Source organism: Podarcis gaigeae (assembly GCF_964106915.1).
Source record: "Podarcis gaigeae genome assembly, chromosome: 1".
In the NCBI taxonomy this organism is placed as follows: Eukaryota; Metazoa; Chordata; class Lepidosauria; order Squamata; family Lacertidae; genus Podarcis; species Podarcis gaigeae.
Window position 1 is genome coordinate 92,788,852 of NC_139678.1, and position 14,885 is coordinate 92,803,736.

General features: G+C 41.3%; 1 protein-coding gene across 18 annotated transcripts in view; it reads left to right on the forward strand.

Annotated features, from left to right (window-relative positions):
• The window catches only part of KALRN (kalirin RhoGEF kinase), a 523,049-nt gene that overhangs the window by 172,702 nt on the left and 335,462 nt on the right, over positions 1-14,885 (forward strand). The window contains exon 1 of one of the 18 annotated variants that reach the window (XM_083722226.1): positions 11,444-11,606. The exons of the other annotated variants lie outside the window; for them this stretch is intronic. The gene's annotated coding sequence lies outside the window, so the exon portion shown is untranslated. Of the gene's footprint in view, positions 1-11,443; positions 11,607-14,885 lie in introns of those variants that run through there. 18 annotated transcript variants of the gene reach the window in all.

Sequence of the window (14,885 nt, forward strand, 5' to 3'; positions counted from 1 at the left end):
CAAAGCAAAAGCAAAGGCAGCCATGTTGGCTCACCTTTTAAAAAATCATATCGGGGAAATACCTAACCTTGTTGGCCAGTCAAAATGTCACAAAATCATCATATATATTTGACTATTGGTGAAGCCATCTCCATTTGCACCTTATAAGAATCTTATGATGGAGGAAAAAAGAGGAGATAGCAAACATTCAGATCACCTTATATTAGGTGCTAATCAAGTTATTCTTATGCGCTCGGAATAGTAGGTGCCAGTGTTGCTCATTTTCAGGCTCTCAGATGTATGTGAGTAAGTTTGCACAGAATAACTCTCATTAGATCCTAGGGGTATGGAGTAGGTCTAAAAGGCATTTGCTTCTTGTGTATATAATATATGTGGATACATATATTTGTATCTGGCTACAGATTCAGACAGGAAGCTAAAAGTGTAAAGAGCTTAGCTGTGCAACCCTCTGCATACTTACTAGGGAGTAAGTTCCACTGTAGTCAGTGGGATTTATTTCTGAGGAAACATGCTTTGAATTTTGCTGCACACAAAGACATCAAACAAAACTAAACACACCAATTAGTGGGCTAGCTTTTCAGCACAGGCAAGGTCTTTTTGGTGGGGAGGGGGATAAGGAGGCACAGAGAAATGCTGCTCGAGCAGTGTATATTTGCCAAAATTCTATGTGAAACTATGTTTGCAAGTGTCAGTTAAAATGCCTCCTGTTTACTGATCAAATATATTCTCTGTTTAAGAGGGCATGTAGTTGGTGTTGTGTTAACCAGGTCATTTGGGTGTCTTCTAGTTTGTCTTGTATTTCTTGTGTTGACAAGGGTTTGTTATTTTTATAAAAGTCTATTAGGCGATATAAGCCTTTGGTTCGCCAGGTTTTTGTCTGGAGGTTTTGTGCTGCATGGTAGAATAATGGGTGGTACGCCAGGGGGATTAGTGGGGATGGGGTTGGGGATAGTTTGCCTATTTGTGTTTTCCATGCTTTGAGCATGGTCTGTGTGTACCTGTTAAGTGTTGTGGGAATTTTCTTTAGTTTGTTTGGGAGGAGTGGGTATGTTGTGGTGCAGGTGTTTTCAATTGTGTCCCTCTCTAGGTGTACCCATTGTATTGTCTCATCTTCTAGTATATATGGGATTATATGGCGTATTTGGTTGGCATTGTAATATGCTTCTATGTTGGGGATTCCCCATCCTCCTTCTGAGGTGGGGAGGTGCAGGTATTTGGGGCTTATTCTTGGTTTTTTATGTGAGAAGATGAAAGAGTGTAGTTTTCTCTGCCAACTGCGAAGTTGGGTTGAGGGGATCCAGATTGGGAGGGTTTGGAATAGGTAGGTTAGTTTTGGGAGTGTGATCATTTTGATCATGGCTATTTTGTCTGAGAGAGTGAAATTCGTGTTATTCCATCTCTTTAGGTCTTTGTTAATTTGTCGCCACAGGGGCTTGTAGTTGTGGAGGTACAGTTTATTGAGGTTTCTGGTTATTTGTACCCCTAGGTATCTGAACTTGGTGTGGCAAAGTTTTATTTTGGTGACCTTCGTGAGTTCTTTTTGGGTGTGAGGAGGGGTGTTGAAGCACATAGCTTCTACATGCCCTCTTAAACAACTACATGCCCTCTTAAACAACCCAACAGTAAAATCAGCAGCAACTAGGCCCCTGACAACCTTCGAAAACCTCCTCCTAACAACAAAGGGAAACGGTAAAGGGACGGTATCCGCAATATACAAAATACTACTCCAAAATCCCGCAAATCCCCTAGACACAATCAAAAAACAATGGGAGAATGACATAGGCTATGAGATTAACCCTACTCAATGGACCAGAATGTGGTCTAAACCCCCCTTTAAATCCATATCAACAAAAAGAAAAGAACTCACACTGAAACTCACCTACAGGTGGTACCTAACACCAAGGAAACTAGCGCTAATACACCCAGGAACCTCACCAAAATGCTGGAGAGGATGCACCTCCTCAGGCACATACCTCCACATGTGGTGGGAGTGTCCCAAAATTCAACTATTCTGGACAACAGCCATACAAGAAATATGTAAAATAACTAAGCAAGTAATAGACATCACCCCAGAATTGGCCCTACTAAACATCTTCCAAGACAACAATGCCCATTTACACCACAAAGAACTCATAACCCACCTGCTCTCAGCAGCCAGAAACATCATAACCAGACACTGGAGAGACCTGTCAGGAGTAAGCATGGACCAATGGTACCAAATAGTATGGGAAACAGCCCTACTAGAAAAATTAACTAATAAACTGAAACCGACACGGGGACAAACAGAAGAAGACGCCTTCACCCCGGTATGGCTCCCCTTTATCACATACACAGCCCAACAGGACAATGACAATAATCCACCAACAGCATACAAATCAATATGGCTAACCTGATCCAAAACACCCACCCACCTCACTCACACACGAAAACAAAGATCACCACAGCCAATCACAAGCAAACAATCACACCCTAAGCCAACCCCAACCTCTCTCACCACCAAAGGAACACAAGCAACGCTGACACCAAACTCTACATACATTAAACATAATAGAAACACCACCACCCGACCCCACCCCCACCCATCCTCCCTCACCCCACCCCCCCTTTCTTTTTTCTTTCTTTTTTCTTCTCTCCCTAATGCCTCAACAAATGAAACGGATTTGTAAAAACGTTACATGGAAGAAGAAGAAAAAATACGAGGCACTACACTTCTGTAAAACAAGAAAATCCTTAATAAAAAATATTTTAAAAAATATATATATTCTCTGTTTTCTACTTCTGCTTGCAGTTTATGACAGATATACACAATGTATATAAGACTGCAGAAGGGCAATTCCTGAGCTTAATTGCACCAACCAGCCACCTCATTCATCCTTCAGAAACAAAAGCAATGTTTGTTAGAGCTTAATTAGCATAATATATTGCAGTTATTACATTCAGAAAGCTACAGACATCTTCCTTGGAGGGGGTAAATAGGATCCTGATAATTGGGTTTCAAACAACAAATTGAAAGCTGCATTTAATAATGCATAGGATGCAAATACAGAGAGCCCCCCCAACCCTTTCATGTCTGGCCACGTGGGTCTTTTTAGTTATAATGAATTGAATGTGCCTTGTGGTAACACTGAAATTGCTTTTTTTTAGTACTTGTTTAGTATAAAAATAATAATCTAAAGACAAATATTAATTTTATATTTCTTTAAAGAAATCTGCTGCTTTTGAGAAAAAATAAAATGGATTCCTACAGCTAATGTAATGAACATATAAGTTATTCTGTGGCTTGCTTTCAGCATTCAGCAGACAGTTAGAGAGAGGGAAATGGCTTTATCCTCTGCAGTTTATAGCTGTGATAGATATTTATGTATACCATCAGATCTCACTATTTTCCTGCTCACAGCTTATTTAAAGGCACAGATAATAATTTGCAACATTCCAGAATTTAAAACATGGATCTTCTGGGATACAGAGCATATATTTCATTTAGAGATTAAAATCTTCATTCTGGAGTAATGCTGGGCAACATGTGATTACCCACCACCCCACCACATTTGATGTTTGGACCACATTTATGTCTCTGAGAATTCAATTATGTACCAATAAATCTAATCCTAATGGTTGTAGAAGCAAGTCTGAAAATATAGCACTGAACTTCAGGTGCATGTTGTTTTCACAGAGGTTGGATCCCTTTCTTGAGTTTACAATTTAACATTCGATGAAGGGGTAACAGGAGGAAGGTTAGAGCAGTGGAAGCAGGACTAAAGAATGCAGAAAGAAGGTGCATTATATCTGTTACACATCCTTAAGCACCATAGGGCATGAGAAAACTAAAGGCTTGAGCCAAAGGCCTCACAAAAAATAGGGGGTTTTAAGATAGAATGGCAGTAACTACCAGAGATGGCTCCAGGCATTGGTTCTGAGAGGCACTTGTAAGCAAGGGATTCATAGGCTTTTCAAACACACTCGAACTCAGGACGCAAGGGAGAAATGCGCTAAGAGGAAGGCACGCTTGGCAAATCTACACCGTGATCAACTACTGCCCGGAAACCAATGTCCATGCTGTGGAAGGAGATGTGGATCCAGAATTGGCCTCCACAGTCACTTATGGACTCATTGTTAAAACTGTGTTTATGGAAGACAATCTTACTCGGCTACGAGTGATCGCCAAAGAAGAAGAAGAGGAAGAAGAAGACATAGTGGAGTCTTTCAAGGGAGCAAGAGATGTTCAGATGGTAGAGGGTTATGAAGCTCAAGGAATCAAGACAATGGACATGGGTATATTGGGTTATAAGAGTAGAGAGATAAGAGGGTGGGGAGGCCTTGGAGGGCTTTGAAGGAAAGGACAAGGAGCTTGTGCTAGATCTAGAAATGTGGACAGGAAGCCATATAATCAAAGTGGCAAGAGAGGTGGGTGTTTTTGGCAACTGTTGGACAGTAGTGGATGGCAGGAAGACATGGATGGGGGACAGCGTTGCTCACCTGGCTTCCCAAGGCTGAGTATCATAGTCAGTTACCAAGAGGGTGAAAGATGAAGTTCCACACCACTGCTTGCTATTGGCCCTCAGTAGATGTGATGGGAACAACATGAGACAACAGAAGATCAGAAAGAAGATTAGTATAGTCTAGCGAAAGATTGCCAGTGTTCACTTTTTCTTCTTCTAAACCTTGGTGAATTCCTCACTTCACTTCTAATTTTGAAGACTGAGAAATGTAATATTAAAAACTATGTGCCCACAATTTAAAATGTCGCTGGTGAGAAACTTTAAAGTGCTTATTGCTATTTTGGTTGTAGGAGTTCAGGTGAGACTTTTTTATTTTTAAAGTAGAAAAATTATGAGAGAAGTGTGTTTAAATTTAGTGCAGCACATCCAAGAATGTTTTGAATGCAGAAATCGTGGAAGGCATTTCTTAAAATTCCATTAGTGTCCCTTGCAAAAAGGCATTTTGTTTTTCAAAAGCACTCTACATAATTGGTATGTTCAAATCGCTTGGCTCAGTACTGCTGCCATGCAAGCTAAAAACACAGTTGTGGAACAGCTTGTTACACCCAGTAGAGTACTCTCTTGCTGGGGTTGTGGGAAGAGTTTTAAAGATGCTATACTTTGATATGAATGCTGCATTCAAATCTACATAGTGCTACTGAAGTGTAGCCCTATAGGATTCCCTTTTTAAAACAGACCAGCTCTGAAAGTGGAAAAGAAGAATTTGTTCAGAATTTTGATAGGTAGCAAGGCTCTGAAATCTTCAAAGAACCTTCCTCTTGTAGCATCTTAAAGACTTAAGAAAATAATTATAACGTAAGTTTTTGTAGACTTGATTCAGTTTTATAAAATATATAGAATTTTAGCTGTTTTCATTATGATATACAGTAATATAACTCGAGTTAAAATGAAAAGAAGGGAGAAATTATGAAGTGTTTTAACCCTGATGCATAGGATCGGGCTGCAATTCAGTATAATTGTTCACCAGCGTGTGGAGGCTGCAATGGCATGTGCAGTGGGGGGATTGAGTTAAAAGTAGGGAGTTATATTAAAAATTATTTGAGGACTGTAAGCTGAGCTCCTCTGCATCCAATAAAAACAAGATAGAAAGATCTGTAGACAGCAAGTATATGTTTTATACAGAGGGGTTTTTTCAGCTGGAACGTTCTAGAACTCAGTTCCGGCACCTCTCAGGTGGACGTCATTGCCATTATAAGAAAACAAGGGAGGCATTCATGGTGAGTTCTGGCACCTCTTTTTCTAGAAAAAGAGCACTGGGTTTATAAATCATGGGTGCAATCCAGAGAAGGACTGATTTGCTTAAATCCTATTGATTTACATATAGTTAGCTTTGACTTAATCACCGTAGATTTCTCAGGATTTAAGTGTACCTATATTATTCTGATTTACACTCCATATACACATAGGTATAACTTATAGGTGCTTCGGGAGTCCTTTTGAGATGAAAGGTGCTACATAAGCAAAATATTAATCATCCTTTTATATAATCATTATTTATCTAAGGGCAGACTCGTCCCACCTGATTGCACACAGTCTGTACTGGTTAATTTCAAAGATGTTGAAACACCATCACAGAATGAATTTAAATTACTGACAGAAGCTAATTTGTATTTTTATATTTTCAGTAAAACCACATAATTACTTCGTTGTGTAACTTAATAAAGATGATGTGCTAGAATTAATAAAGAATAAATTAGTGGAATTCATAGAACAAAACAGGGATTCTGATATTGGCTGTTCAGTGACTAGAATAATAAGTGAGAGTGAAATAGCAATGTCATTGGTTTTATAACTAATCAGTGTCTGCTGAAAAATACCCTGTAGGACCAAAGATACCACTGGCTTTCCCCCTACTTTTAATTCCATGAAATATTTCATTTTTGTTAACCCAATTTAAATTATGTTTGCATAGAAGGGATTGTGAATTTTGTTTCTGGAAGCGACAGTCATTATTATGGAAATAGTCCAGGATAGCCTTTGGCTGGAATCAAACAATCTTTATTTTATTTTTTAAGATTTGAAAATGGTTTGAGAGAGGTTTTCCTTCTCATTCCAGAGATGGGCTCAGGGCTTCAGCAGAACTGTCAGCTGTGGTGACACAAAAATTCCTCAGTGTTTCAAGGATTCCATAGGAATCCATCAGTCTCTGGTGTGTGAACCATCCAAATAGTCCCTCATACCTGTAAGGTTTTATGTTACTGAGTGTCTGAACAACTGCAGGATCACCACATCCTTCAAATTGAGGAATAGGTCCCTCCAAGCACATGCTCAGCCCAAGTTTTAGTATATGGGCTGTGCTCACAGTATCTTTTCTTTGTTGTTGTTGTTGTTTAGTCGTGTCCGACTCTTCGTGACCCCATGGACCACAGCACCCCAAGGACTTCTGTCTTCCACTGCCTCCCGCAGTTTGGTCAGACTCATGCTGGTAGCTTCGAGAACACTATCCAACCATCTCGTCCTCTGTCGTCCCCTTCTGCTTGTGCCCTCCATCTTTCCCAACATCAGGGTCTTTTCCAGGGAGTCTTCTCTTCTCATGAGGTGGCCAAAGTATTGGAGCCTCAGCTTCACGATCTGTCCTTCCAGTGAGCACTCAGGACTGATTTCCTTAAGAATGGATCGGTTTGATCTTCTTGCAGTCCATGAGACTCTAAGGAGTCTCCTCCAGCACCATAATTCAAAAGCATCAATTCTTCAGTGATCAGCCTTAGTAGAAGATAAAAAATCAAGAAAAAAATAACTTCTGCTTACGTCTCCACTCATGCTTATCCTTGTTCCAGAAACCCAAATCACAAAATAAAGCTGTCCTTTTTGCAACATAGCTGGGGGGAAAAGTACAATATGATGAAATTTATCAATAAAGTAAAGCTGTAATGACCAATGCACACACACACCACGTTTAGAATCTGAGAACTAGTCAATAGTTTAAACACATTTAATTTGCATGTTACATTGAGGGGTTTTTTTTGGGGGGGGGGAATTGTGCAAAGAGCAATTTTGTTTGTAAAAGAAACACAATTTTATACTGTTTTTTTTTTTAATGTTGTGGTGAGAACTTGGAGTTACTAACAAAATAGTAGCTTATATAGAACTTAGTACAGTCATACCTCATGTTACGTCCGCTTCATGTTACGTTCTTTCAGGTTACGTCCCATGGCAACCCGGAAGTACCGGAAAGGGTTACTTCCAGGTTTCGCCGCTCGCGTATGCGCAAACGTGCAAAATGAAATCACACGCATGCGCAGAAGTGGCAAATCGCAACCAGTGCATGCACAGACGCGCCACTGCGGATCACGCTCTTTTCATGTTGCAAACAGGCCTCCGGAACAGATCGCGTTCACACCCAGAGGTACTATAATAAGTCAGCTTATTTTTGATGCCTACTCTTGGATTCAGGTTTAGGGCTATAGGGATCCATTTCAGAAAGCGAGGTGGGGAGTGGGTGGGTGGGTGTAAATATAGCTGTTCCCTTCAATCTGGAACAACTGTGGAGGATGACACTTTTCTCTAGGGCAGATATGTGGCATGTGTGACCATTGAAGGATATGCTGACAGGAGGAAGAATAGAAGCCTCTGCTTGATTCTCACAAGGAGCTGCCTAAACCATAGCTTCCAGTTGGGGTGGAAACCTTTCCAGAGCAGGCTCTGGTGATCCTGAGCTATTATGGAAACACATGGAGTATATGCCCAAGAGGCCATTCCTGGAACTTAAGCCTTCCTTGAGACCCCCTTTGCATGACTGCAGGCCTTGTAGCAGATGCAAGGAGACCTAGTACATCTTGAGAGGCATCCCGTGGGTTAGGCCTCCTCATCGGATCTGAGGTGTCCAACATTGCCTTGGAGGTTCGGGGCCCCTTGAGGCCACATTGGGCGTCTTCTCTACTATATTAGATCTTTCTAGATCCTGCAATTTTGCTCTGGACTTGTGTCAGAATAGAATAGATCCGCTGCACTTTGTTCTGCCCAGTCTTGCCATTAGGCAAAATTATATTGTGTTAGAGCACAATATAATAAAGGAATATTATCATTGGGAATCCATGGTATGACAGTAATTGATTTTTATCTCCTACAAATTCGATATGTGTGTGTTTATTTGCAATTCTCTTGTGCTGTGCTACCATTATCAGCAGACCATTTGAAGGTTGGATTCATAGGCTAGTTGTATGCAGTGTGAACAAGATTTTCTTTGAGTATTTTGGCAGCAGTTAATAACATTGTGACTATGACTTCTCAGCTTTGCTCTGAGTTGTCTGCAATCAGGAGCCAGCTGGTTATCTTCTCAGTTTCACCAGCTGTAATGTGGGATTGCGGATTATGAATATCTGGCAACAGGATTAAAAGGCAACCCTCAAAAAGAAATAAGGAGTGGGTTTACCATTTGGTCAATTATAATTTATACAGTGGTACCTCAGGTTACATACGCTTCAGGTTACATACGCTTCAGGTTACAGACTCCGCTAACCCAGAAATACTACCTTGGGTTAAGAACTTTGCTTCAGGATGAGAACAGAAATTGTGCAGCGGCAGCAGGAGGCCCCATTAGCTAAAGTGATACCTCAGGTTAAGAACAGTTTCAGGTTAAGAATGGACCTCCAGAACGAATTAAGCACTTAACCCGAGGTACCACTGTACAGTATAGTTGGAAGGAGGAGCCTCCACTGCAAAAGATCTTCAGGGGAGTGCTATTTTCACCCTTCCCCTCCCCTTTAGTGGGATGTAAGAGTTCTTATGCATACAGAAAGGTAAGAACTCATCCTTCCTTGTCATTTCATGTACTAGAAATAATAATTAAACTATTTAAAAACAGCTACAAAGCTGTTCTGGCAGCAAGAGAGAGAAGTGTGTTGCTTGTTATAGGGTAAGTGTCTGGAATAGTAAAAAGAAAACATACTCCCTGGTATATTGTTTCTAAGGACTGTTTTCACCTTTCTTAGGGTACAGTGGCTTGAACCACTACAAAAAAAAGTTTAAATGGTATGACCAGTGGCCATGGTGGTGCAGAAAAATGAGAGGGACTCAATGCATTTACGTTTACAGTCAGAATGTTAATGTGAACTAACCATCACCATCTCTCAGCTTCACCTATCTCTCAAGTTTCTTGTGAAGATAACAGCATGTATATTGGCCCTGATTTCCTCAGAGGAAGGGTCGGATACAAATATGATAAACGAGAATATAATAAGCTTATTTTGGAAGAGGGGTGATAGGAAGGCTGTGAGCTGTATATACTCTACTCTAAATGTGCATTGAAGAAGTAGACCACAGCTGGCCTCAGTGGAAATGTTATCATAATAGGAAATCAATTCTGAATTACGCCATATGACGTTAGCTGCGCTTTCATCTTTCACAATGATTAGCAAGCACAGCTTCGCTAATGTTTAAACTTTTGAACAAGGCCAGCAGTATGAAAATGTCCATAACAGAGGGGAGGGGACAGAGAGTTGCTTGTAGAATTCCATGACAGTAGAAAGCTCCCCCCCCCACTGCCCCCAATTCATACGCTTCATTGATTTGTTACAATAAGTTAAACTGAACAACTAATCAATACTATTGATTCATTATACAGGTTCAATTGTACTTTCCTTTCATTATGAAACACTGCTGGCAATAATGAACATTCCAGTAAACGGAAGAACTCCCCCCCCCCCCCGTTATTTGGCTTTGTTTTTCTCTAGGGAGCCCTTTTCTGAGCCGGGCTGCTCTCTTGCAAGAATAACCACAGCTTTTTCTAATGCTGTATTAATGCTAAATATCTCCAGGGCTATCCAAGCATAGGAAGAGTAAGGCGCCAGCCTTGCTGAGGGAGGATGCACATGCTGCCTGAGGAGGGAGGCTTTACGTTATATTTTTTTGTGGCAGCAGTCTTGGAGTGGGGGGGTGGGGAGGACACTCTCCTGGTGGACTCTCAAAGTGGCTTAAACAGGTGAGGGAGATAAATTTGGCGATAGGCTTCAAGGGGAACCTATGAAGCAAATGCAACTACTTTTCCTCAGTGAGGAGCCTGAAACCTTCATAGAGTCAGAGCTAAGAAATACTGATGATGATGATTTAATTGCATCCTTTGTGTAAAAGGTGTTTTATGTGTGTAACAGGCAGCTGGTTGTCCACTGTGAGAACAAGATGCTGGACTAGATGGGCCATTGGCCTGATCTTATGTTCTTCTTAACCAACACAAGGTAAAAATAATATATCAAAGGGGCTTTGCTTTAATTTTCATATTGCAGGGGTGAGTGTGACACAGCAGAGGAAGCTGAGGGAAAGGAAGGGAGAAGCAAGTTGTAACACAATAACGGAGAGAGTGATGAGGGGAGGAAAGGAAGAATGGGGGCAAACTGTTACATGCGTACTCTAGTGTCCTTTTTGTCTGGAATGAAGAACGAGGGTTAAGTTTGGAGAAAGCGAGAGAGATGCTGCACCACAGAGATACCTTGACAAACAGCAATTCAAACCACCACAAGAGTGCTCTGGGGGTGGTGTCATCTGGCTAGTTCAGTCACATCATTATCCCCTCAAGAAAACCACAGCATCTGGAAAGAATGTGAATTGCTGTTTTATTTTCACATCTAATATAAAAATACCTTTATTGTCATTGTACAACCTGTGTACAATGAAATTGAACAAGCCTCCCCCCCCCAATACTCAATCTCTTATCGAACAACACACCACCTCACAAGTCAATTTTACTATGTTATTTTTCGTTCAACAGCCTAACAGCCCACGGATAGAAGCTATTTTTTAGCCTGTTGGTACAGCTGATTATATTTCTATATCTCCTGCCCGAGGGTAGAAGATTAAAGAGGTGATAGCTGGGGTGTGGTCATCCCTGAGAAAACGATCCCTTGCAATGTCATCTAGCAGACTCAAGGGACAGCCCATGATATCATGGGCTGTATTCACCACCCTCTATAGAGACTTTCTGTCCGTGGCTGTCAGGCAAGCATACCACACTGTGATACAATATGAAAGGACACTTTCTATTGTGGACCAGTAAAAGGAGTTCATCAGTTGTTTAACATTATTCGTTCTCAAGGCCCTGAGGAAATGGAGTCTCTGTTGGGCCATTCTGACCACCTGAGTTATGTTGATTTTCCAAGTGAGGTCCTCACTAAGGTAAACTCCCAGGAATCTAGGCATCCAAGTGCTTGAGACAGACTCTGTTGTACACTTAAAAGGTGCCAACATTTACCGTATTGGCCTGAATATAAGCCTCACTTTCTCCCCAAATTCCCATTATGAATAGTTAAAGTGTGGCTTATATTCACGACCTCACGGTATGCAGCCTCACTTAATGCCCCACACTTAGTCCCCAGTCCTCTCCCCCAAGGCCAGGTAGGGAGAGAGCGAGGAAGGGGAAAGGCCGCTGGCAATGCAGCACAGCTCCCCCCTCCCCGCCCAGTATGCAGCCAGGAGCAGCGATAAATAGAGCGGCTTATATTTGGGTATTTTTTCTTCCCCCCCTCCAATTTAAAAGCTGCGGCTTATATACAGGTGCGGCTTATATTTGGTCCAATACGGTAAAAACAGCAACAACTTTACAGATGGGGGCAGGGGAGGAGTGTCAGTATCCATTTCCAGGGCTGGAACCACCATTAGGTAGACTGGGCAGCATCTTGGGCAGGTGGTGTGTTTCTTGTTTTATACACGGAATGCAGGAGATATCTTTGCCTCAGGCAGCAAAGTGTCTTGTCCTGGCCCTGTCTGCTCCAGACTTACATCTGTTTATTAGACTGTCTGTAGAGAGTCCCCATGAGTATACACATGTAGGTCGTTCTCTGTGTGACAGCTCCCCATTGCACAGAGAGAACCCTTTTGCCTTTACAGCTGTGCAAATGGGGGGCTTTCTACATGTGGGTCAGGGAGGTAGAGCCTTCTACCATGTAGGCATTTGCCCCCACTGAGCATCTGTAAGGTGTCTTCCATTTATAACTGTAAAGTTAGTTTCTCTAGATAAAAAATAATTATTTTCTCTCATTACAATCCAGCCTGCAAAATATAGAATAAAATTTCCCAAAAAAGCTCCAAGATTGCTGACTGGGACTTAACTGTTATGCTTCACTGTCTAAGGGATAAACTAGACATTATATGCAAATGTGTGCATTGAAGCCCAGACAGTTTTTACTTGGGAAGCTGCAGTTTTGAGTGAAGCAGCAGCAGGGGATGACTCACTCTCTCTCTCTCTCTCTCTCTCTCTCTCTCTCTCTCTCTCTCTCTCTCTCTCTCTGTGAACCCTTTCTCTGCCAGACTCTCCCAGCTGCTTCCCCTCTTCGCTTTCAAAATTTCACTGTTAGAGCTTTGTTGTACACATTTCCAGCAACCAATTTGCACCTTGTTGAACTTTCCACATTTTGAAATAGTATTTTCTCCTTCAAGTCAGACTGATTAGTAGTCTTGAGTTTTCATTGATCTTGCAACTACCACTTTATTTTATAGTTTGTGACTTCTCCGGCCTGGCCTCCCTTCCTTGAGAGAACATACCTGAATTGTTCTTTCCAGTAGCACCTTAAAGACCTGGAAGCTCTGGAAGCTACTGGAAGGATTTTTTTTGTTTTGACTATGGCAGACCAACACGGCTACCTATCTGTAACTGAATTGTTCTGTTAAGCTGTTGTTGTTGGGGTTGTTTGTTTTTTGTTTAAAAAAAACCACTTCGAGCATGAAAGTTCAGTCTTCTCTTGCAATATACTACACAATGGACAATTTCGATCAGGGCTGTAGTACTTCTCTTTTGACTTGTGTTGTTGTTTTGTTGTAGTTGTTTTGATCAACAAGCAGTATATAAATTTTATGAAATAAATTCAAGTTAACTCCAGCCAGATGGCCAGTAGTCAGGGATAATGTGAGATGGATTTCATCCACATCTTGAGAGCTATAGGCTGACATTCATGAAATTGTAAGAGGCGTTGTAGGTTGTGTGGACTCTTGAGGAAGTTTTTTCCAGAATTAGAAACAGAACTTCTGTAATATAGATTTCCTCCACTTCCCCAAATAATATCAATTAAAGGGTTAACTCTGTAATGTCAGCATGCCAGGAGGAAATTAAACACATAACCTCCTGATATATATGAAACTGGATTTTTCACTTTCACACATAAGTTGTAAAGTTGTACAAGTTAATAAGAAAGTTTTAAAGTTAGTAAAGGAATAAAATAGGAAAAGTGCTAGGCAGGCAAAGATTCTAATTAAATTCTGCAGGTCAAGCGAGCCTGGTTTTAGATGATTTACTATGCAAGTGTCCTCTTCTTGCAGTAAAGACTGTGGGAACACTCTGCTTGAATTTCCCAAATCTTTCAAAGTGTTTGACAGCACACTCTTCCCAGGCTGTAATTCTGGACATGCTTACCAGGAAGCAACCTCCTAAGTGTGGTGTGTTTTGCTTGAGACAGCACTGCAAGTTATTTATAATATATATAGTTTGCATGTAGATACTTTAAACATGTTTGCACTGACGCATCCTTGGGTGTGTTCACATGGGTGGTTGTGTGTTCACACGGGTGGTTCTGAAAAAGTGGGGATGTAGAAAGTCAGAAGTGAGAAGAAGAGTTTGGATTTGATATCCCATTTTATCACTACCCGAAGGAGTCTCAAAGCAGCTAACATTCTCTTTTCCCTTCCTCCCCCACAACAAACACTCTGTGAGGTGAGTGGGGCTGAGAGACTGCAGAGAAGTGTGACTGGCCCAAGGTCACCCAGCAGCTGCATGCGGTGGAGCGGAGACGCGAACCCAGTTCACCGGATTACGAGACTACCGCTCTTAACCACTACACCACATTGTATATAAAAGAGTTATTAGTTGGTGGCAGCTGGTGAATGGGTGCTGTGGCATAGTGGTTTATCCTGAAAAGGTCTGCTTTGCAGTAGGGCTATGATTCTAGAAAGCTCATTTTATTATGGGCCTTCAGGTCTAGTATAGGAGAGTGTGGGAAGTGATAGGTTTATGTTGATAGCAAAAGACTTGGACCTCATAAAGGCCAAGTGCTCTTCAGTTCAGACTTGCAGAAACTGAGAAAAGAAAGCAGGTGGCAGGCATAGCTGCCTGTGGTGAGTGGCTTATTGTTGACAATAGATCTTTCAAGAATAATTTAACCACAGTGCTGACTCTTTATCGAACTCCAGCCTTAGTCCATCTTAGCCATTTGACAGGTGGACTTAAATACAATCAGGTTAAAACATTTGAAAAATGGAGAGACAAGATTATGTCCAAGATAAATAACACTATGAAATTAATTAATTGGTTAAAATAATGTGTACACTGTCTTTCATTTGAAATAAAAGCAAAGTGCTTGGTTTGGTTCAGTGCAGCACAGTAGAAGAAAGACCAGAGAGGAGCAAAGCAGCTTTTAAGACATTGTGGGAGCCTGCATGTTCATGTGGTCTCAATATGCCATAGTT